Source organism: Cydia pomonella, chromosome 3, assembly GCF_033807575.1.
Source record: "Cydia pomonella isolate Wapato2018A chromosome 3, ilCydPomo1, whole genome shotgun sequence".
Taxonomy (NCBI): domain Eukaryota; kingdom Metazoa; phylum Arthropoda; class Insecta; order Lepidoptera; family Tortricidae; genus Cydia; species Cydia pomonella.
This window is the reverse complement of record NC_084705.1, coordinates 24,218,443-24,242,841: the sequence shown is the minus strand read 5'-3', so window position 1 is coordinate 24,242,841 and position 24,399 is coordinate 24,218,443. Positions and strand designations below refer to the sequence as shown.

At 36.3% G+C, this 24,399-nt stretch overlaps 1 protein-coding gene across 1 annotated transcript in view; it reads right to left on the bottom strand.

The window, feature by feature from the left end:
- The window catches only part of LOC133516404 (lachesin-like), a 177,067-nt gene extending 153,492 nt beyond the window's left edge, over positions 1–23,575 (bottom strand). The window contains exon 1 of the mRNA XM_061849320.1: positions 19,565–23,575. The gene's annotated coding sequence lies outside the window, so the exon portion shown is untranslated. The remainder of the gene's footprint in view (positions 1–19,564) is intronic.
- Positions 23,576–24,399: the final 824 nt, after the last annotated feature.

Genomic DNA, 24,399 nt, shown 5'->3' with positions numbered 1-24,399 from the left:
CAAAGCTAACAAAAGCCCGGTTTTTACAGAAAAGCATTTTTAGAGAAAAAACCGCACTTAGGTCGAGAAAATGTCGCTCTCTGCATTTTACTGCTGCGTCTTTTTTGTCATCTTGATATTTCATGTTTTTATAGTTATCGCTGCTGTAAGTAGCATTATTGGTAAAAGCATCGTTTTGTATAATAAACTTTGTGACATTGAATTCAGTGACCTAAGCACCCTATTATAAGCAAATATCTCGTATTCTAAAAGCAAAGCTCCGCAGCGAACGAAACGCAACTGTGACTGTCGCACTAATATGGAAAAGTGATATACTTTAAAAGATAGATTATAACTAAACGACATGTCAAAATTGACGTTTATTTCGGTTTGTGGCCCTTTGAGTGCCACGTCGACCAGGCAGTGATCTATTGGGACAGCCCTTTAAAATTCATTACTGATGCCCGTTGAATCCAGGAAATTCCAGATTCTTTGGGCCGTAATGTTCTGTACCTCATAGGGTTGCAACACGTGCCGCCTTAAGTGGGTACTTCTTTTTGACATTAGTGGTCCACAGGAACAGAGAATGTGCATTGCAGTCTCCTCTGACTCCTTGCAGCAACGGTATCATGGTCGTGTTTTTGTCACTTGTCATATCATGCATCACTTTCACACTTACATATTTGTTAGAGCGTGACAGGTATGGTGACAAATGATAGACAGCCGTCCATCTTAGCCCTGCAGAACCTGTATGTCGCATCTTGTTTCTTCCCAATTTGCAACATGTGTTTGTTCAACTTACAGTGTCCAGTCAATATTAGGGTCACCGCGCAGGTTTTGTGTCTTTTGCGCTCTAAAAGCCCCTTAGCAAATTTGTTGTTGAACCCTTTGATTAGAGCTTTCGAGTGTTCTTGTCTTTTGACGAATTTCCACCAGTCGATTGCTCTTGTTTTTTCTAAGTTGCTGACCAGAGAATATGCATCCCGTTTTGTGATTCCACAGAACGGTTCTGGGCCGACCAGGGGTGTGTCTGCGCCCTTTCTAGCAAGTTCGTCCGGTTCTTCGTTAATGTCGGACTGCCCTGGTACCCATATAAGTATGACTTTGTTGGAGTTAGCCAGTGCATTTAGGTTTGTTTTACAGTTCTGGACTAGTTTTGAGTTTGACTCAAAGGATTCTAGTGCCAGCAGAGCAGCCTGGCTGTCTGAGTTGATGAAGATATGTTGGTGTCTTAGGTTTCTATCCAGGTTAATCTCCGCACATTTGTTGATGGCGTAGACTTCTGCCTGGAAGATTGAGGCCTGTGTGCCCATGCTGACGCTAGCTCTGAATTTAGCTCACCATAGATCCCATATCCCAATAAGATCTATCTACAATTTTTCTAACGTCAAAGTGACATCGGTTACCAGAATCGAGCTGCTTCTGCCAATTATACGACATACAAACGATATCTAAATGAGAACTTATCTAAACCAGAACTTATCGTTATCGTATCTCATTTTTCGAATCGGGCTGATGGAGAGATGATTACGATACGCTACGGAGCGTTAACGATTAGCATGTCATATACAATAAAAATATATTAATAAACAATATTAGGTAGGTTACAAGCTGCCAAAAAGTCGAGTAGGTACCAAATTTAAACTTTCGCGAACCAGTCGGGAGTAGGTAGGTACACGAGCCGCAAATAAATCGGCGCAAAACCGCAGCTTCGTGTAAACACGCCTATCTATATTGGCCCGAGCCGGTCGCTGGCGGTTTTCACCGGTTAAAGCTGGATTTTTCTTTGATCGAACCTGCCTTAGGCATACATCGGTTTGTAAACTTGTTAAGTTGTTTTGCAGCAGATCAATTGAAGCAAACCAAAAGTTTGCGGATCAACGAAATGAAATAATGAAAATGGTTTTAAGAAAATATAAGGGAGAAAAATAATGTTTTTGCAGAATGTACACATTTATTGGGTATTGCATAGGCAGCGATATGGTAACAAAGTATCGTTAGATGTAGCACTACAATTCAGAATTCATGAACTCATTAATGGAGTCCATTTCGAAGAATCTATTTACAGACGTAGACCGCTTGCAACTTGTTTGGTTGATTAGCTACTACGCTGTAACCATTGGTCGGTTTAACCTAAAATCTACGGGCCATGGAACAGCACTATGTCAGCATATTACCATACAACTGACATGATCTTGTCATCCAGTCGTACTGCAGCAAGATTTACTCTTCAACGAAGAAAGTTTGGGGTTGTTGAAAAGTCTCGAAAAGTAATTGATAGGTATGCAAATAAAGATACCAGTTGCCACTAAAATCGTGTCTTAAAAATGTTAGTATATACGAAAACTTGTTTAGTGTAAAATTAATATCAAAGAAAATAAGTTCGCGAAAACTTATTTTCTATAAAAACGCCTCGGAAATGCCGAAAACTCAAGCATTCGATAGAACTGAGAGAGGTGTAATCTTGACTCGTGTGATGGATGTTCTGCTGTGATTGCCTTCATTTGTTTTACCGTCGACATAACGATTATGTTTTGTTTCTCGGCTACCAGTGCTCGAATAGAGAAAAGAATTTCGCTGTACGAATATGTTTTACTATTATTTTTTGCATTCTTGGGCTAGAAAGTTCTGAAAATGAGGCCTTTACAGCATTCGGATCGTTATTGTGGAACGAGTTTATGTTTTTATCCTGCCCCACTTAAAACAAAAACATTACTATATTTACATAATTATTACCTATATACAATAAAATCACATCCATCGTAATGGTTTTCTAAAAGCTTAAACTTATTTAATATCTAGGTATAGGTATCTATGTTGGGCCTACAATAACCCTGTTGCCCTAAATTTTCGAGAGCTGTGGCATCCCAAACATCCCAACATATGCCAAGTGGCAACCATTTTAATTTGTACCGTGACACCAAATAATTAATTTATATTTTATTTTATTATTCTTAATCCCATGAAAGTAAGTTATTTAACCGAGCCATTTTTAATCCTTTTGTATTTGTAAAACTCTCACGCACCTTGCGCCATTTTATCTCTCATACAAATTTAATAACCTCCAAATTGCCAAACAGAGCATCCTCACGCAGTTCAAACATCCACGCTATTAATTTCGTTGAACGTGAGTTTAGGCGCCGAGTGAAGGTAAATATTTTCATAGCTAATATTCAGTCTAAACAGACTTCTTTGAAAGAATCTTAAGCGTTCGTGATTCGGTCAAACAGATTTCCGTTATTTTAGAACGCAACAAGGCTTTATTGGCATTAGTAGTAACATTAGGCTAATCTTTAAATAAATACAATACATTTAGGGGTACTGGTGGTCCCCGCACTAGGCAAGCCTGTACCGCGGGGCCCGCTCATGGTGTGTTTCATACATTGTTTGGACGGCTGATAACTGAACTACTTACTAAAGGGGTTAACTATAATTACTTTAAAAATACACATTATACAATCACAACTATAGATATGTTAGGAAAGACTAAAAATTTAAAGGAAGATACGTGAGTTGTGACATTACAACCAAACTGAGATAACAAAAAGTGTACAGTGCGTCATCATTTAAGTAACTCCTCTGTGACTTCGTATGGTACCTAAACCTATCAGCCATTTTTTTCAGAGCCTATTCCATTTCTCTAACTATTCTTTTAATTTATCTTTTTTGAAACTCTGTTGTATAGTAAAAAAAGATATAGATGGTTCAAATCGAGAGCCAAAAGCACTTTGAGCTACTTGCATTTGCGTGCGATACACTCTTTTGTGTATCATTCAAGGATAGTCATTAGATCCTAATATCGATTTGTGTTTGTTTTTAGGACTTTAAGAATAAAGAATCGATGCTTTTAGAATAAAGTATTGAGTTCTAAAATGACCAAACAGTAGAGTAAACAAGAGCATATTTTTCCACTAATCTAATTTTAATTTGAGTTATAATATAAGATATAGGTAGTTAGGTACTTATGTTACTTTATGAAATTATTTTTATTTATGAGCTAGTGGTGACCGAGTGGATCTGATGTTCGAATTTCAATCCGGAGGTTGCTGGTTCAAATCCTGTGAGTTTTTTGTGAACCTATGTTAGGAATATACAAGGTGCCCGTGAGCATTGCGAGAGATTGTAACGCTGCATTCCTGGTAATATTTAGAAACGAAAATGTCATCTAATATTTTCTGGATTAGGCCTAGTTTCAGAGATAATTAAATGTTTTTCGAAATCATTCTTTCGCCATAAGTCGGTACAAAATACATTTTTAACTGCGGTATTGCCACTTTGAGGTCTAGTCTGGACATACATATTGATTGACATCGAAAAATTTAAAAAATGTATTCGAGAGGCTTCCTCCTAAAACTTAAATAAAAAAAAACTTTTTAGTTAATTTTAGGTTATGTGTTTATCAATAAAAAATACGTTTTGTGTACAAGAGTGTTCAAAAAAAGGGGAAAAAAAAACAAAAACATTTTTTTTTGTCGAATTTCACAAGTCATATAACATTTTTTTTGCTTCTGTTGCCATCAGGAATGCACCATTAAAATCTCTCGCAATGCTCACGGGCACCTTGTAATTTGATATTCACCACTAGCTTAGCAAAACATCGTGAGGAAACCTGCATATATCCGCGAAGACATTCAAAGGTGTATGTGAAGTCTCCATCCCGCATTGGGACAGCGTGGGGACTATAGCCCAAACCCTCTCGCGCATGAGAGGAGGCCTGTGTCCAGCAGTGGGACGTATATAGGCTTAATTATTATCATTATTATATTTTATTCGGTCATGTTTACTCGTTTTAACTGGCATAGCGTCGATTGCGCGTTAGCTTTGGTATACTCAACAAGTTAGAACAATGGATCACCATGGAACCATGTTAACTGACACAGCTCCCTGGTGGTCCTCGCTATTAATTGATTAGCCGTGCCTGCCAACTTACTGTACACATTAATAGTAGCTTGAAAGGACATACATTTTACAGTATGAATTTTTCAACCGAAAACTTCCAAGAAATATTTACTTTACAATAATAATATTTTCTTGGCAGGTGGATTGTTTTGCAGTTGGAGTTTACGCCTGGTATATTTAAGTTAATAATAAGTTTTTGGTATAAATTACATTTTTGGTACCAGATTTTATCGCTGATTGTACTTTTCTTTCTACAGGCAACTAATACTTACCTAGACAATTCTAAAAACCCAAAACATTGTTGCGTTGCGTTGTTTTATCATAGAGTTCCTATAGCCACCTCCTGTCTCCATCATCAGATCAGCTCGATGGTACCATAATATAACACTATTACCCGATTTACATATGCATGCAAATTTTCAGCTTTAGTAGAAGTAGGGAAGTGGGTCAAATTTAACTTGCAAGATTTGACCCGTATAAACATACTATAGATACAAACCAACCAAATCAAAGGGCTGATCAGTATTTTGCCCAAAGAATTAGCATCGCAATTAAACGGGGAAATGCAGCCAGCCTGCTGGACACACTAAATACTGGCTGGCGGCGAGTTAGAAGGTGCTTTTTACTCGTATTTGTAGGTTTTTGTTTAAGTAATTTATACTTTTAGAGTAAGTTGACGAAGCCTGTTGCAGATTTTACCGTTGTATTGTATGTTTGTGTTCACCTGACGAAGCCTGCGTTGCGGATATAAAATTATGGTACTAGATTGCAAGTTAAATAAAAGCTTGTAAATTACATAAGTTTTATACATCTCGTCGTTTTTAAAGGGACAGGACCAGATCGCAGTACCTAGTTACCTTTTCACTGTTGTTTTTATTAAGTTGAGGAAAGATAAATATGCAAAGCTTTAGACTGGATTATACAAAAGACGATTTATTGATTTTTACTCCATCGGTAAGTACATGCTACACATTAAAATATTTAATCTTTTCAGGTCTTGCGAGGACATAGCTTTTTTCCTTGTTTTATTTTATAACTGATTCTGAACTGGTAACTAGTTTATTGATATCGTGCGCATTCAAAGGTACTTGAATTTTCAATGAAAATCCTAAATGACATATCTATTTAAAAAATACTGGATCGGGATGAGGTACGTCGAAATGTATAATTCGGATAAGAGTACCCGTACCATGAGTCACTGACAGTGTCAAAACTGACATATACGGTATCGAGAACGTAATTTACTTTCTATGCATCTCGCTCGCACTTATATGCGAGTACGAACGAGATGCATGGAAAGTAAGTTACTTTTTCGGTAGCATTTATGTCAGTGCCGAACTGGTGGTAACCACACAGATTTGATAACAATAAGTACCTAAGATAGTGGCGGGTGCTGGCCTTTGCGTGCGTCCCCTGACACGGGCAAACACGGGCAAAGGCAGCATTTCAGATTTCAGATTTCAGATTTTTATTCATAAAACATAGTATTTTACATGTCAAAATTAGGTTGGTACATAAAACAATTTCTTTACAGAAAATTAGGCACTTAAGTTAAGTAGGCGTTTAACAGGTACATACATATTATTTTTAATGCCTGCAAGTATTATTTTCTAAGTATTAGGCACAAAAAAAAAAACAGGTTTAGTTTAAAATTTATAATTTCGGGTCGCTACACGTCTCGACAAATTCGTCAATAGTATAGCAAGCAAGATTTGTTAATAACGTTTTTAGACGATTTGCAAACGAGATATCGCTTCGTACTAGTTTTAACTCGACTGGTAGTGAGTTATATAATTTTGCACCCATGACACCAAGCGACCCTCGAGTCTTTGCGAATCTACAACGCGGCACGATTAAAAAATTACTTCGACGGGTACTGGAGTGAGTGGTGTATGTGTTCAGGTTTGCTCTCACATATTTGCAGGCGTTTAATATATATACGCTAGGCAGGGTGATGATCTTCGACTCCTTAAACAGATCCTTAGCGGGAATGTCGTACGCCTTTCTCATTATAATTCGAACAGCTCGTTTCTGCATTCTAAAGGCCCTGTCTCGATCGGCCGCGGTGGCCCATAAGTCGACACCTTGGATTAGTAAAGCATGGAAATATCCATAGTATGCCTTTTTAATATTTTTGAATGACAAACTTGGTGCAAGTCTCGAGAGCGCATAGCATGCTGACGATAACTTTTCACATAAGAGGTCAATGTGAGAGGACCATGTTAGTCCGGAATCTATAGTGAAGCCTAAATATTTTGCCGTATCAACCTGAGGTACGCTGGTATTGTTTAGCATGATGTTCAACTGGTTAGTATTATGATGCCTAAGTTGAAAATGCATTATGTTGGTTTTTTCTACGTTTAACATCATACCGTTTGCTGTAAACCATTGGGATATCTCATACATAGACTTATTTACCTTCGATTTCAAAAGTTCAAAGTTATCGGCACTCACGAGTAGGCACGTGTCATCCGCAAATGTCACGAATTCAGTATCCGAACAGGCGGTCGCGACGTCGTTAATTAGAACTAAAAACAGGCAATTGCCCATCGTCGAACCTTGAGGGACAGCAGTATCGCCCATCAGCTCCAAGGTACTCTTTGACGTTAGGACATGCGTACTCTGCATTCTGCTTTTCAAAAATGAACCTATGGTGAGTAGGAAAGATCCATTTACGCCGTAACGAGACAGTTTTTCCAGGAGTAGAGAGTGGTCGATCATCTCGAAGGCGCGCGACAAGTCGCAGAATATCGCTGCGACTTGTCGCCCGGCCTCGAGGTGCGTCAGTGCGCGCGACTTCACGTCACGCGCTGCGTCAGCTATCGATCGCCCGGGCTGGTAGGCGTACTGCTGTTTGTTTAGTAAATTGTTACTACTAAAGTAATTCATTAACGAAGAACACATAAGACACTCGAATACTTTAGAGATGATAGGTATTAAGGATATAGGCCGGTAACTTTTTTCCTGTTCCATCTCCCCTTTACCTTTGTAAATAGGTTGGATTTTAATTAATTTCAAAGCGTCAGGATATATGCCGTGTTGCACACATTCATTAAACAGGGCAAGGAGAATCGATATAACTACTGGTGGTAGATAGTCAAGCACACGAGTGGACATGTCATTTATGTCCTTTGATGATTTCCTCTTGATCTTTTTTAACGCTGTAATAATGTCACTTAGGGAGTAGGGTTCAAATGTAAAAGTTGGTATAGGTAAGGGCAAGTACTTGTCCAAATACTCGAGTGCAGCGCGAGCGCACGGTATGACGTTATTTGTGTTAGTGTGTATATAATACCGGTTTAGCCGGCGCGCAGCGTTGGCGGCTCGGGCGTCTACGCACTCACCAGCTGACTTTGAGACGAAAACGTTTATCGCACTGTTTTTGTTATTACGGTTTTTGCACGTTTCGGATGCTATCACACGCCATATGCTGCGACACATATCGGCATTTGAATTTGAAATTTGTTCATTCAAGTAGTTGCTACGTGAGTCTCTTAAAGTAGTCCAATATAGTGTCTCGTTTTTTGATAAGTTCAAACGTGACTCGGTGTCATGGGGGTCACGTGATATTTTTTGTTTAAGTTTACGGATACTAAAACGTAATTGCCGAATCGTGTCAGTGACCCAAATACATGTGTTATTTTTTAACAACATTTTCCTAAGCGGGAAACATATATCAAAGTAGTGTTTTAATACATTCATTACTAGTTCAATTTTTTTGCCAGGACATATACATTTATCATAGATGTGATTCCAGTTGTATAACTCGAGATTTTGTACAAAGTTAGATATGGTAGTATTCGTAAAGTTTCTCTTCAAAATATGATTGTTTGATAATCCTTGTTTTATTATTTTTAGTGTTACGTTAATGCTTAAGTGGTCAGATAGGTTAAGTTCATCAGAAGATACATTTAAGACATTAGATGTCAATATATTTGTAAATGCGTGATCAATACATGTGCTAGATAGATTATTTATTCTAGTAGGTATTTTTATTAATTGTCTAAATCCAAATTGTGTAATGGTATTATTAAGATTTTTATTAAGATTACATTTCGTCATTAAATCGATATTTATGTCACCAATTAGCAATACATCATAATTTTGGATTACATGCATACCTAATAATTCAGATATTTTAGATAAATATAGTTGTACATCACCGTTTGGAGGTCTGTATATGCACACCACAATTAGATCCGCACCGATGCACTCGATGGCACATGCTTCAAAGTTCATTTCTACGGATAGCTCAGAAATTTCCTTCCTCTCCATTGTTACCAGGTCAGATTTGGCGTAGATACAGGCACCGCCTCCTTGGCGCGATTTCCTGCAGTACTGGGCACGTAGACTGTAGTTATGGATGTTAACCGATGATATCTGGTTGGTATCTAGCCAGTGTTCAGTTAGGCATAGCACATCTACAGCTAGATTGCGTACCTGGAGTTCACACTCAAGTCTGTAGGTTTTGTGCTGGAGACGGTTTATGTTTTGGTGCATCACGCTTATTTGCGTGGTTTGAAGGTTCGTTATCTTGTCAGGCACTTTGTTCACTGGGGGCCTTGTTTGCCCTGGGTCGGAGAAAGGGCTGCCATTTGGATATTCTGGTGTTTAGTGGCCATACTGATGACTCACGGAACTTGTCAAATACTGTTGTGGGGATACCGATTTTAAATGATTTGTACGACCCGTGCTTTGACGTTATTTGTTCAACGCTATATTCGTATTCATCGCAGATTGATTTTAGGTGATATATTAATTTTTCCGGGGTTGTTTCTATTTCGAAATAGCAGCCATGCAGAAATTTGAACGCTTCAACTCCGTGTAAGGTCGTATTGGTGGCGGAACCCTTTATGATATGACCAATTTTATTGCTACGGCGGCGATGGTGACGACTTAGGACAGTTTCCCAGTCATTTTTATCAGACAGACTCGTATCATTCTCAGTATTTTCGTCATAGTGATCGTTATTAGATTCAGGTCGTTCACTAGTTATTTGTTGTTCTTGGGTCGTGATTTGTGTTTTCGCATCGTTTGTTGATGATTTTGTGACGTCTTTCGCAGTTGTTAAAGAAGAAATCGGTAAATTTGTCGTGGCGGTGGCGGTTTTATTTTTAATTTGCGATGAGCCAGGTTTCGCTGGTTTAAGTGATTTCTTTATCTTTGAGGTTGCAGCAAGCTTCTCTTTCGCGCGCAATGCAGTGGTCCGTTGGGTGCGCGTAGGCGCATTTGCAGGAGCGGGATGGCTATATGGTGTTGATGCGCTGCTCGAGGCGCCTCCGATTGGCGTAGACGGGGCACTGTTGTTATTACACGCGTCCACCAATTTAGTTGGGCCGTTTACTTTTTGTGCTGATATAACGGATTTTATTTGGTTTAGTTCTAGCATAATTTCATTTAATTTAGTAAACAAATCACAAACTTTTTGCTCTATTGGCTTCAGAACACTAGTCAGAAGGATTTTTACACTATCACTTTCACTTGAATGCATTTTAGCTTCAATTTTAGTAATTTATTATACGAGCGACCGTCAGTGACGTGAGGCTACCCGCGCGCAACTAGGTGAACTCCTTATATCTCATTAGAGAGTCAAAAGGGCCTCTCCATTCTGACTTCAGGTCCGCGCACGCCTTCCAAAGTCCGGAACATCATTGTTCCGTGATAAGTAAAGTAAGGTTGCAAAAATAAACTTTTCATCACACTTGCTCGAAAAAGATCTTATTTCATGCTGGTATGCTGAAGGACAAAGGCCTATTTTGTTCCCGCGAGAGTTATGGATTGTGAAAAAAAAAACTATAACTAACCTAGGGAATTATAGCTTTTTTTCTTTAATTATGTCACTTATGAATAAAAACCAATTAGCATAAATGAGTTTTACTTTTAAAAGACGGAGGTTTATAATTTCATATTTTTGTTTATGTTGCAAAATATTTTATTTGATTAATTTAACAGCCGTTTAAAATAATTTTACATAATTTTCAATCGTGGTTGAATGCCGAATGGGTATGTGCCTTTGATGCCTCCCCTGCCAAAAAATTACGAAATGGCGGACGAATGTTTGATATGTTACCGTATTTAAGAATTATTTTGCTTAAAATTTAGTTTTTTCTTCGCAAGTGTGATGAAAAACATTGTGTATAACTCCGGGGGTAAGAATATTGCAAACTCGGGTCTTTATCGGGAATTATCACCCTCGTGTCCAAATTTTCACTTACCCCCCTCGTTGCACAATGTACTATATTATCGATTTTTTTTCTCACTGAACCACCATGTAAGTAAACTAAAAAAAAGTCAAAGTCCTTCTTATAGTCATTCTGGCCCTAATTACTTACCTATCCCTCATGATTCCCGCAGAGTGGAAAAACCGGGAGAGCGGCAAACTGGAAACCGCTCGGGCCCTCAATGCGAGCGTTAAGAAGATATTCCCTTTTTTTATATTAAGGGGAATAATAGAAAACTGTCCTTTTTGCGGACGGCGTAAACAATTCAACATTGAATTACTTATCGAGGAAAAATGAGGATATTTTAAGGCAAAATGTTTTTCTGACGGTTTGTATCTTATAGTTTTGCCAATAGCCAATAGGAGGGAAAAATCATTTATACGTTAGCAATGAGCTAACATACTATGATTTTTTTTTTCTATTCCTTCAATATCTTACACCTATGGCACGGTAGGTAGAGTAAAAAAATAATGTTCTATTTTGTATTATATACTCAAAGCTTAAGATAATTATCATAGTGTCACAAATTCAAAATTAATATATAAGTATACTGCGTCTATTTTTGATATAACCACAAGCATAAACGAGTCCTATTTTTATTTACTTTAAATCGTAATAGCATAATTAAAATTCGATTTTTTTTTCGAACACCAATAAAACATCGCGATCACTTGTGACAGTTGTGATGTCGCGTCATTAATGCGACGTTTTAAGATAAAACGAATTGCTGAATTATTTTACATGGAAAAATTAAAGGCGTCAATTTTTATAAAACCTATGAAAGTGTGTTCATTAAAGCCTAAACTAACTACCATGTGATTATGTGGTAGTAATTATTAAAAATACACGCTGTATATTCTACACAACAGTGACCAAGTCAAGTATTGAGATTAGGTTTTCACGTCAGCAGCTCGAACAAGGGTATTTTGCTGCTTAAAAACAGTGAGCAAAATCGCATTTTGTTCACTGAGTGAGGCAAAATAACATTCAAGTGACCTTTATTCGAATGTCATTTCAACGTGTTCTTCTTATTTGGATTCTATTGTATTTGTCGCTTTCACGTCATTAGCAAAAAAAAAGAGACAAAAAAGTGCATACCTACGTAATTCAACGGTATATTTACGGTTTGTAATAGACCCCCGAAATAAGTCAGACCGCATTGTTCCAAAACACCCTACGAGTCTTTATTCGTAATAATTAATTAATGAAATAAAAGTTTAAAATTTTATAAAAACACCATATTTTACGTATTTTATTATACAATCAAAGCAATGAACTTATAGAATTCAATTGTTACGCAGTAAATAATTCTACTTAACTAGTTTTAACGATCTCTACTATAGTTGACAAATAGTAGTATCCGCAATTCGGACTGTATATTACAGTTTTTTTTTTACAAAAAAAGTTGTCGATTGAACTGTCAATTGATGTTCGTTAATTCATTATTTTCGTATTATTTTATTGAAATTTCTTTCGTTTTGTTTTATTGCGGTAATTAAAGTTAAATGTTAGAATACCTTCAGAAAACATAAGTGAAATAGTGATGAAGACGGATTAAATTTTTTCAGGTTGTATTTTTTGATGGCTGGCTGACGTGAAATTTTTTATTTACTACACGAGATCAAAGTTATTCACATCTCGTGCGCTTTTAAGTCCCTTACTATGCTCAAGATTCTAAATTAGATTCACTCGCTACGCTCTAATATAGAATCTTTCGCTTACACGGGACTCAAACAAGCACTCAAAAAAATATCAAACTTTGCTCTCTTGTTGTACAAATAACTATATTCATTATTAAAATGTATGTAGGTAGTGATCTTTAGTTTCAATAATAAACACGCAGCACCTTTCATGAAGATGATAACTCGATCCGTTGACCGAAGTTGATCTCTGGACCAGCCACAGCTCTGGCCACGGTGTGATAGCCGCCTAAAGTCCATTAATATTTAACATTATTTAAGGAAACATCTTGGCTAATTTAAATTACTTACGCTGGCTGAACGTTGATAAGATATTTTCGCAAGTGAAAGGTTGTTAAAAACGTGAATGTGCTTATTTTCCTGCAATAATTAATTCCTTCTTGTTGTATTAAATTGTTGTATTGCGTCTTTAAAGTATAAAGTTTAGTCTTGAGAGTTGTTGTTGTTGTGAGTATATAATGTAAAAGTCTATACCTACAGTGTTTAAATCCAATAAGGGCGATAAATTAAAGCAGGTATAGAATTTATCCGAGTGATAATTAGTTAAGGAGTGTTTTTAAGTTAAACTTAACTGTGACCCCGTGATTAAAATTAGAAAATGTATTCTTTACGAGACATAACATGCCGTAACTTTCAACAAGCGTTGACAGTTACTTCAAAAAGCTCGTATCTCGTAACTTGTGTATTTCTACGTGTTGTTTTACATTGCGGGTTGAATTGTTAGTAAGTAAGTAAATAAATATTCTTTATTGCACCAACAATTATACATTTTACATACATTGTTTTGTATGTTTAATATTTTCATTGCATTTCTAAGCAAAATTTATCTCAATATACTTCTTACGTACTATACTAACCACCGTTTGAATATTGGCCACATTAAATAAGTAATGATTATTAAAGTTAATGGCTCCTTAAACATCGCCAACTACCCTTTTAATAGTCCCATTGTTTAAAATTCTTCAATATTAATATATTGTCACTGAAAAACATAGGATCTGCAAGTTATCAATTTAGAAATTAGAATATTTTTACTCAATACAGATTATTTCACACGTAATTACATTTTATGTATTTACTTATTTATATATATTAAAAATATTTATTACCGCTTTAAAAATAATCCACTTAGCATGTAAATTATCCAAAACGCAGGCTTCGTCAGGCGGCTCCAGGTGCATATCAGCAACATGCTTCGTACCAAACAAACCAAAGAGAGTGTTTTATTCAAATCACCTGAAATATCATAAATCAACAGTGTTTTTTCAGCTTCTGTGTCACGGCATTACTCACCCATACAAAATAACTATAGCATCATATAAGGTGCTGCCTGGTATATTTTTGTAGTGATAATGACTTCCCGTTAAAAACGTATAATTAACGACGCAATCAAATATCAATCACAGATTAACATATAACTTGGTAATGTGCATATTTTTTTTTACCTTTTTTAGGATTCCGTACGAAAAAGGTACAAAAGGAACCCTTATGGTGCGACTCTGTCCGTCCGTCTGTCACTTTGATAAATATCTATATAAGTACTTAAGCTATCGATTTGAAATTTGGAATAGTAATGAACAACGCTAACCCAGACATATTGGAATTGTAATTTTTTTATTTTATTAATATTAATTATGGAAAATACCCAATATAAACAGGGGCAAAATTTCAAAGTCTAGTTACTAGGTAAAGTGGGGTTTCATTTGAAAGGACTCAAATTGAACATTACAAAACAATTTTTTTTTCATCATAAAGATTACAGGAAGGAAAACTAAATCAAATTATGTTATCATAAAGATTACAGGAAAAATAAAATCAATCCTCTATCTTGATAACTTTTTTTTAATCACAAAAAACATTTTATAATTTAATATGCAATTTAATCCCATTTGCGGGTGTTTATTATACTTGAAATTTATATGGGATTACACTTAAGATACTTCCTTTTAAATAAAACAAAAAATATTGAAATCGGTTCACATGATAAAGAATTATCCCTGAAAAACCAACAAACACCAGATCGCGCCAATTAGTTAACCATTCGCCCATAGATGGCGCTGTACACAAATATGCGAATAGTATACTTCTGGTCTAAAATCTTTCGTGATTATACATGAGAAAATTGAAAGTATGTACGGAACCCTCGGTGCGCGAGATAAACGAACTCGCACTTCACCGGTTCTTATTTTATTTTTAAGGTACATAAGGAACAGTTCATGGTGCGACTCTGTCCGTCCGTCCATGTCATATTGCTAAATATCTCGAGAACTACTTAAGCTATTGATTTGTTTGGAATAGTTATGAACAACGCTAACCCAGACACGAAGAAACTGTTTTTTTTTGTTGTTTTTATTAATTATGGAAAATGTCCAATATAAAGAGGGAGCTAAATTTGAGTCTAGGTACTATATCAAGTGTAGTATCATTTGGAAGAGCACCGATTGTACATTCATCACATTGACTCTGGCAGATCATACATAACAAATTGATAACGAGAACTTTCTATCTGTATATGCGAAAACGTTAGTGTCTATCTACATAAATACCTAATACATATTAAAAGGTAGATGCAGTCATAGAAGTCGACACTGGTGTCTAAAAGTATTTATCTAAGCAGGTAAATTTTAAAACAGTATATTTATTTCCTAAGGGAATTTGAATAGGAGATCAATGTTCGTGTGAAACTTCTCCAAAAGTCAAATGGATGTGTGGAAATCCCAAAGGGCACCGGCTTGTTAGCTAATAAAACAGTGGTTAGACGGATAGGGCGGATAGTTACAAAACGTTAACTTTATTAATACGTATCTTGGTTACAAACCGACGCTAATTAAACTTCCTTACATGTAACGCATCGTTTGTTGTATTTTTTCCATTGCTATATTATATAACTATGTGGCCCTGTAGGGGGAGGCGACAATATTTCAGACGCTCGGAGTTATTATTTCATAAAATATAGTATTCCCGTTTTTCTAAGATCAAGTACGCCAATCGAACAGGCTATACTTAATAAATCAAAAAACGTTCTCAGTAACCTTAATGTTATTTTAAAGACCTATCGAATGTTGATATGACAACTTTTTTTCACTTTATGCTACATTTATGGACTGCCCTCCCTAAAACTACATTCTCCTAAACTAAGTAACAGCGCACGAAATGTGCCTACGGTCTAAATTTCATTAAAATATGGCTTACTTGTACTTTCAGAGTAAAATGGCTGTGACATACGGAAAGACAGATGGGCATGACGAAACTAGGTACAAGGGTTCCATTTCCGTCATTATGGCTACGGTTCCCACATAACAGTTCCCGTACTTGCCAAAACTGTTCGTACATATTATATTCAGAGATAATATTTAGCAAAACCGTACAAATTGAAATACCCATTTACGGTATTTTTTTACTACATAAACATGATATTTACCCAGACGACATCTGTGATTTTTAAGAAAATACGAAAAGTATGGTATCGCACAATGTATGTACGCATTTCTTTCGTAAATCGGATATTTTCTTAGGATCAAATGTAATCACGACATACTGGGAAGTTTTGCTCTTAGCTCTGTACAAAAACACGGCGGGAGAATATGGTTAGGTAGGTTAAGGCGAAAAATATGTTACTTTGTGGTAGTTATTTTATAGTCTGTGCAAATACATACATTATCTATTAGCATTCATGCAGTATAAGTATAATCATATTTATACGCTACTTCGAAATGAGATTCTAATTTTTTACGTATTACGCTTAGTCGTTATGACCACTAATAGGTATAAATCATATCCAGACGTAACACCAGCCCACAAATATTTACAGACAAAGAAAACTTTGTAACGTAAATCAGTTTTCTCCGAAACTTGCCAGTCTTTAATAATTATATCTTGAATACCCGTTTATATAAACTGGCCAAACGCGTGCCTGGCCAGGCAACATAAAGAATTTTTCTTCATTAGGTATAAAAAAAAAACACAAAAATATCACTTTTAATGTATAACGGGTCTCTATAAATTTTCGTTTATATTTTGTGCTAGCGTATGTAGGATACTTTTAACTTGGGATCTGGTCTTGGAGGATTTAACAACTGGAGTCGCCTTTAAGAGCTTAACCCTGGGTCAAAAACCTCGGCCAATTGTCATATGTATTGCATGGACTAACGTTTATCTGATATGGCTATTTGTACGTGACGTGCCCCTCTCCCACAAAAATCGGCAGACTGTTTTGTACATAAAATAACAGACAAGGCGTCACCAGTTGTTAAATCCTCGAAGGATCTGGTAGACAAAGCAAGGTAGGCATTTTAGGGTGAGGCTAAATCTCTGATCTTTTTTTAGGGTTCCGTACCCAAAGGGTCAAACAGGACCCTATTACTGAGACTCCGCTGTCCGTCCGTCCGTCTATCACGAGGCTGTATCTCATGAACCGTGATAGTTAGCCAGTTGAAATTTCTACAGATTATGTATTTCTGTTGCCGCTATAACAACAAATACCAAAAACAGAATAAAATAAATAGTTAATACAAACAAGTGATTTTTAGATAATGGTATGGAACCCTTCGTGCGCGAGTCCGACTCGCACTAGGCCGGTTTTTTCTTTTGACAGACGTTTATTCCAACATGTGAAAAGCTTGATATTTGACGTAGCATCATCATCCTCCTAGTGTTTGTCCCGTACTGTAAGTACTGTGACAGGGTCGGCTTTCCTACTTTTCTTCTCCCAGTTCGCTCAATCCTGGACATCATCTTCATCTAACCCACAGGCGTTTAAAGTTTAAATCTTTGGCGATGACTTTTTGCCACGGCTGCCTTTGTTTGTCCCTCGTCGTCGGTTGTCGGCTGCTTTTGTGAGCCTGGCATGGTAAAATTAAAGGCTCAGAGAGCCTTCCGCGAAACACGTTCGACGTGTTTTCTCCCTGTCACACTTACGTACGAATTTACAAGTGCGACAGAGAGGCAACATGTCGAACGTGGTTCGCGGTAAGACCTCTGTTGCCAACGATTCAGGCAGCCTTCTTTTGACATGCCCAAACCACCTGAACCAACTTTCTTATAACTTATCGGTGACGTCTCTTACTCCGAGGCTACCACGGATGTGTTCGTTTCGAGCCCTATCAATTCTGGAGATGTCTGACATCCTGAGCATCTTTCCACATCATTTCCGCTCAAGGATGGCTTGAACATGTCACTGGGTCCTAGATATATAATAATAAAAAATACATCGATAGTTCTCGCACCCTGACGGGTTCTACCTCTGCGGGCATCCCATGACACAGACAAGGGCCACATTCAAATGCCACCTGTTTATATTTGTATTTATGATTAGACATTATTATTGAATTTATTATGGAATTACTATTGAATTTATTAATTTTGCGTGCTACTTATAATAGTTATATTTCTTATTGAATTTGTAATGTTATATATAATGTGACTAGTATGTAAGCGCTTTGTTATAACACTGTAATGCTGAATAAATGAAATGAACTCTTAAAAAATAGATTATAGAAAAATATTCAACTACACTAAAAAGGTAATATATATACACATTTACACCGAAAATCTACTTCTGCTTCCATCAAATTAGTACGATTATGAACGTTAATCTATTTTGCTACGTTATCAATGTTTAAATTAAACTTCATTTCTATTTGAATGAGTAAATTAATTGAAATCTCCACTGAAAGGCCGTCAGCTCTTGTCCAAACGTATGTGGGCGGGGATGTAGAAAGTTCTGGATTATGGATTATACAGCGCTGGGCCCTTTGGAGGCTGCAACGATGAGCCCGGGCCAAATCAACCTTTTGTGATTCTAATTTAGTTCTATTTTCAGCTCCATAATAGTTGGTACCGATCAGTTTACTGAGTGAAACAAATTTGTAGCTCAAACCTTCTCGCGCAGCAAAAGGCCTGTAATTTCCAGTAACGGAACGCAATACAGAGTGATAATTTCTTATATGGAGTTAATGAGTTTTTAATAGCCTGCAATATACATTGTTTGTTTTCTAGTATTAAAACAAGCCTTAATTATCTACTTTAAGTCTAAAATGAGAATGGTAAATGTAGTTAATAAGTCATAATAGTTACTATTCTGTTTGGGAGAGGACACTGACTTCTGTAACACAGGTTTTTACCTAGCTCAGAAGTCAGGGACTTCCACACTAAAATGTACTTCCCTTAATGCCAATAAAATTTATTTTTATTTATTTTATTTTTATTATTAGACAACCTGCAATCCTATAATCTACGTTAAAATATTTTTTTTTCGTGGTGTGCAAAATGTCATCCCTCCGGCGATTTAATAGTTTCGTCGCAAACTATACGAAATTTCAATTTATTCACTGCCCGCCTCACCGCCGTACGTGTCGGTGGAAAAACGCTTTATGTCCACTTGTTTTCTGACGGTTTTGATACTTTCTGGGAATATTAATGTTAATAACCACCAAAACCACGGTTATTTTTAATTAAAAAGTTGGGAAATGAGTAATTTGGTAAGCAAATAATGCAATAATAAACATTTTGTATAAGTCATTATAGTTCAATTGAATAATTAAATCAGACGGAAAAAGCAGTACTTATTTTAGGATTTTTAATCTAATCATAAATACTTACTATAATCTTCCTTTAAACTTAGTTTACCAACAGATTTTTTTATTAGCTTTGACCTTTTCAAAAAGTTTACCGCAAAGTTATCAAAACTTAAATTCCATGAATATCACCTTAAATAATAGTAAAAACTTTAAAACAGAGTTTTAAGTTTAATATTGGTCAACTTACCGAGTCTAAACATTCGCACACTCACTAAACAGTTACAACCACTCACAGACTCACGGTTCACTAAATCCCACTGACTATACACTCACCAGCACTCACTAAAAAGTCAGTAACGTCAAAGAGTTTAGCGTGAACTACGTAAACGTGCTACGGCGTAGCGGCGTTACGTGGCCCTGCTACAGCGATCGCGCTACGACTGTGCGTAGTGTCCGTGGCGCCCCCTGTAGCGCATGACGGAACTTATTACAAGGAAATTAGACGTACAAGTTTTATTGAACTGCTTTTTGCGTGTGATACGTTGTTTTTAGTGGGCCCTTGTAATTGTGTTTGGAACTTGGTCCTATTGTAATTATTAGTTGACCGAGTTATAACCAACTTATAACAATATCGAATTAATTACTTTGCCAGGTTTCGATACGACTAAGTAAATTAAAGTTTAATTTTTTTATAACAAATTTGGCCTGCTAATTCCTAAAATAAACTAAGGTATATAATTATTATTTTTTGGGCACTATTTGGGTGCCTTGCTGCTAACTATTACCAATCCGCTTGTTTACCGGAAAGCTACAATACAGACCGTGTCGATTTTTTTACCATGCATGGAGCATGCAGCGTCGAGCAATTCAAGCGTGAATAAAACCAGCCAAGAGCATGTCGGGCCACGCTCAGTGTAGGATTCCGTAGTTACTCTTCCGTCACAATAAGCTAAACTGGAGCTAGTATAGTAAATTGTTAACCAAGGGATGAAACGTTACCTTTCACGCGAGTTAAATAAATAGGCAAATTTGCATAATCAGTACCTACCTAATTAAAGTAAGTCTTTTTACTATGAAGGGGAAACTTTTTGCGATAACTCAAAAACAGCTAAATTGATCATGTCCGCTATAGTTTTCATTTAATGTCTTACTTAAGCTCTACTTCCACGATTTTTTGCCACGATACTTTCCTATGGTTCAAAAGTTAGAGGGGGGGGGGACACATTTTTTTTCTTTCGAAGCGATTATCTCCGAATATATTCACTTTATCAAAAAATGTTTGTTGAAAACCCTTTGAAAGACCTTTCCAACGATACCCCACACTGTAGGGTTGAAGCAAAAAAAAAAATTCACCCCCACTTTACGTGTAGGGGAGGTACCCTCAAAAACATTTAATTTTTAGATTTTATTGTACGACTTTGTCGGCTTTATTGATTTGTATATCCATGCCGAATTTCAGCTTTCTAGCACTAACGAGCTAACGACCACGGAGCAAAGCCTCGGACAGACAGACGGACATGGCGAAACTATAAGGGTTCCTAGTTGACTACGGAATCCTAAAAATGTGCTGCAAGTTACAGTGTGAATTTGTCGTACAAATAAGGAAACGAAAAAATACTATAAAATACATACAACACTTTAAATATCTTCCAGACACATACATTACATTCGTAAATTTGCTTTCAGGCTGTAACCCTCTCATCATTCATAAAATTCATTTAGATCGTTTTTAGTGTCTTGGGTAAGATCCTTTTCATCATCATTGGGAAAAAGTAGAAGATAAATGTTGTCGACGCGATTTTTTTTTAATTTTCATTGGGCAGGTTTTTTTATGCGTCAAAAAATTTTTTCTTCAATTATTTTCTTATCAGAGCACGATACTGAATATGTCCTTAAACGGATCCCCGCTATTTTTGTTACACCTGGCATAGCGCGAAATGTGTACCTTGTACATACACAAGCGGCCTGTATACGAATGTACTAACCACCCATTGGCACTCGCGCGTCACACGCCGGTCACTTGTCATAATCGGTCATCTCTTATAACTAGTTACAATCCTAAAGCGTTATACTTCATCCGTTTAAAAAACTCACAGTACTGACTCGCTACCGAATATAGGCGGTGCGATCATGGTTTGTATTATATTTTATTTATTTTGCGCATGCTGGCGAAAACTGAACTGGCACTCCAGAAACTAGCCGCAATAACTAGCGATTGAGATCATAATGCTAAATTCTTTAGCTTTGTTAAGACCATCCAAGAGTGAAAGAGATGGCATTATGACCAGACTCGCCACTTAGTTTTGCGGCAAGTATAAACAAATTTGGTCTAGCATAAGGCCAAACTATATTTTGTACCCACACTATTGTGTTAAATGTACAAATATACACAAATCGAGATTGGCGCACAGGACTACCTGGCTATTTTCATAAACACGGTCACTACCAACTAAAGCGGCCGTAATGTTATTAATGCCAAAGAGAATTTGATATAAACGTGTATTGTCAAAGAAAACTTTGTAACGACGTAAATGTACTGCCATCTTTCGACACATAATTAAAACTTTTAGAACGCCATTTGACTTCGATCCTTATTATTTCACTGATATGTGTTCAATTTATTAAATATCAAAAAGTGGCACTACCTAAAGGTTATGGCGCCATCGCTCAAAACAATACTGCTATACATTTGGCCTTTGATATATTAGATGGCGCCACTTTTTGATATTTAACAAATTAACTCAAATCAGTAAAATAATAAGGATAAAATTCTAAAAGTTTTAATGATGTGTCGAAAGATGGCAGTAAATTTACGTCGCTTATACAAAGTTTTCTTTGACAATACACCTCTATTTCAAATTCTTTTTGCTAATGCATACGAAAAATACCAGCATCCGACACGTCTATCTCGTATTTAGGCGAAGTGCAATTCCAAACCTCAATAAAAGTAAGTCGTGTTCCACAAACAGCTGATCAACGAGGAGCCGAAATACGGCGAACCGTAATGCAATACGACGTATTCCACAAATTGACTGCGAGATGTTATTCTGTGAAATATAATAAAATCCCTCGCGATCAGTGAATTAGTATCAATGTTTCATTCTTTAACATGGAGAAAACACCATTGGTAGCTTGTTATTTTTGACAAGGTTTTATTTAACTTGCCCTGTTAGTATGTATGTGTGGGTCAAATGTTGGAAGTTAAATTTGACCCACTTCCCGATTTCCAATGAAGCAGAAGCACATATATGGTGACAATGCAATGTTATGGTACCATCGAGCTGATGAAGAAGGCGGAAGGTGACCCTAGGAACTCTGTAATGAACAGACATAGAAGTTTTGGTGGCAAAAACGAGTGCTTGAGTAAATGAAACATCGACAAATAATAACATTGATAAGTCAGTCATAGATTAATAATTAAAAGATGTAAATTCTACTTGCTGTAATTTACCGGGAAATTTCAAGAATGTATATCAATTACAAATGCGACCATAATTTCTTTATTACATATATTAAGTATTTAAAAATAAAAACGTAAACGTATCAAAGAAGATATAGAACGTATTGTGTATTTCGCGGTAGCTATCTTTTATACAATGTTAAAAATATGTATAACGCTAAGTTAACATCGATAATAGACATGTCGATAACTGATTTTGTCAATCACTTTATTTTGCCACAAAAACTTCTATGTCTGGTGATGAAACAAGGAAACAACGCATCATGATTGTGTTTGGGGTTTTTAGAATTTGTCTCGATGAGAATTAGTTGCCTGTGGTAAGGAAAGTACAGCACAATTTTACTCCTATCAGTGACAAGCGCAGACAAACACATATGACATAGAATAACAAACAAGAAGTATAAAAATTTGAAATACAAGTACAAAAGAGGTCGCATGCGCGGCCGGCGCCATTCGCCCGCCACCAATTAGAATTTGTAATACCTTGGAACCATATTCAAATTAATTATAATATTTCTTATCCTTGAGATAGGTACCCACACAATCGGTTTTAGCAAACAAGAAGTATAAAGATTTGAAGAAAGAAGTACAAAAGAGGTCGCATGTCCGGCCGCCGCCATTCGCCACCAATTAGAATTTGTAATACCTTGGAGCCCTATTCAAATTCATTATAATATTTCTTATCCTTGAGATAGGTACCCACACAATCGGTTTTAGTGCAAAAGAAGAGCTAATTTTGAAAAATAATTCATTAAGGAAATTATTTCCAATCGTGTTTTCTGTACCTCGTTTAGCCTTAGAAAAAGACTATGCGATAGGTATTTATTTAAAAACACTTTTGAAAAATAAGATCATGTAGCCTTTGCTAATACCTAATACTAAAAAGCGAGATATAATAATGCTCTTCATTGTTTAGTCTATTGGTAGTGTACAGTCAGCGTCAAATACTTTGTAGCAACCAAAGTGGCCAAATAGTTCGGTACACCATATATTTAGTATGGTATACCGAACTATTTGGCCACTTTGACTGCTAAAAAGTATTTGACGTTGACTGTACCTAGAGGTATTTTTGAGATTCAAACTTGTCTAATATTTAAAGATATTTTTAATCTACTGAGCACAAAAACACGTGTATATCGCCTTAATTTATTAATAGAAATGTTTTGAATTTCTACAAATTTCGTGACATCAAGAAGCAGCTGCACCTGACACGTTGGACAACTCGTTAAAGACGAGTTTCGACTCCCCTTTGCACCATTGACTACTCATAATATGGACTTGCATTATAGAATTGTCAGAGGCATATATACTACTACTACTAGTCGGTGCACGAGCTCTGTCACACTTACATATGTACAAATTCACAAAATTGATCCAGCACTTTCCAGAGTATTTCTATCAAGGCATTTTTGGCATAAAATAGATTATCTTTTAAAAGCTTGAAATAACTATTGTATTAAAAAATTTAAAAGCCCCCTACGCAAAAGACTAATAATATAAAAAACAACTCTTAAAATTAAAAAAATATATATATGTTACTGTAAAAGCCCGAAGTACGGTAAAACCTAGGATATACCGGTAAGACCTAGGTTTTACCGATGCCGATCGGTAAAAGCCCGAAA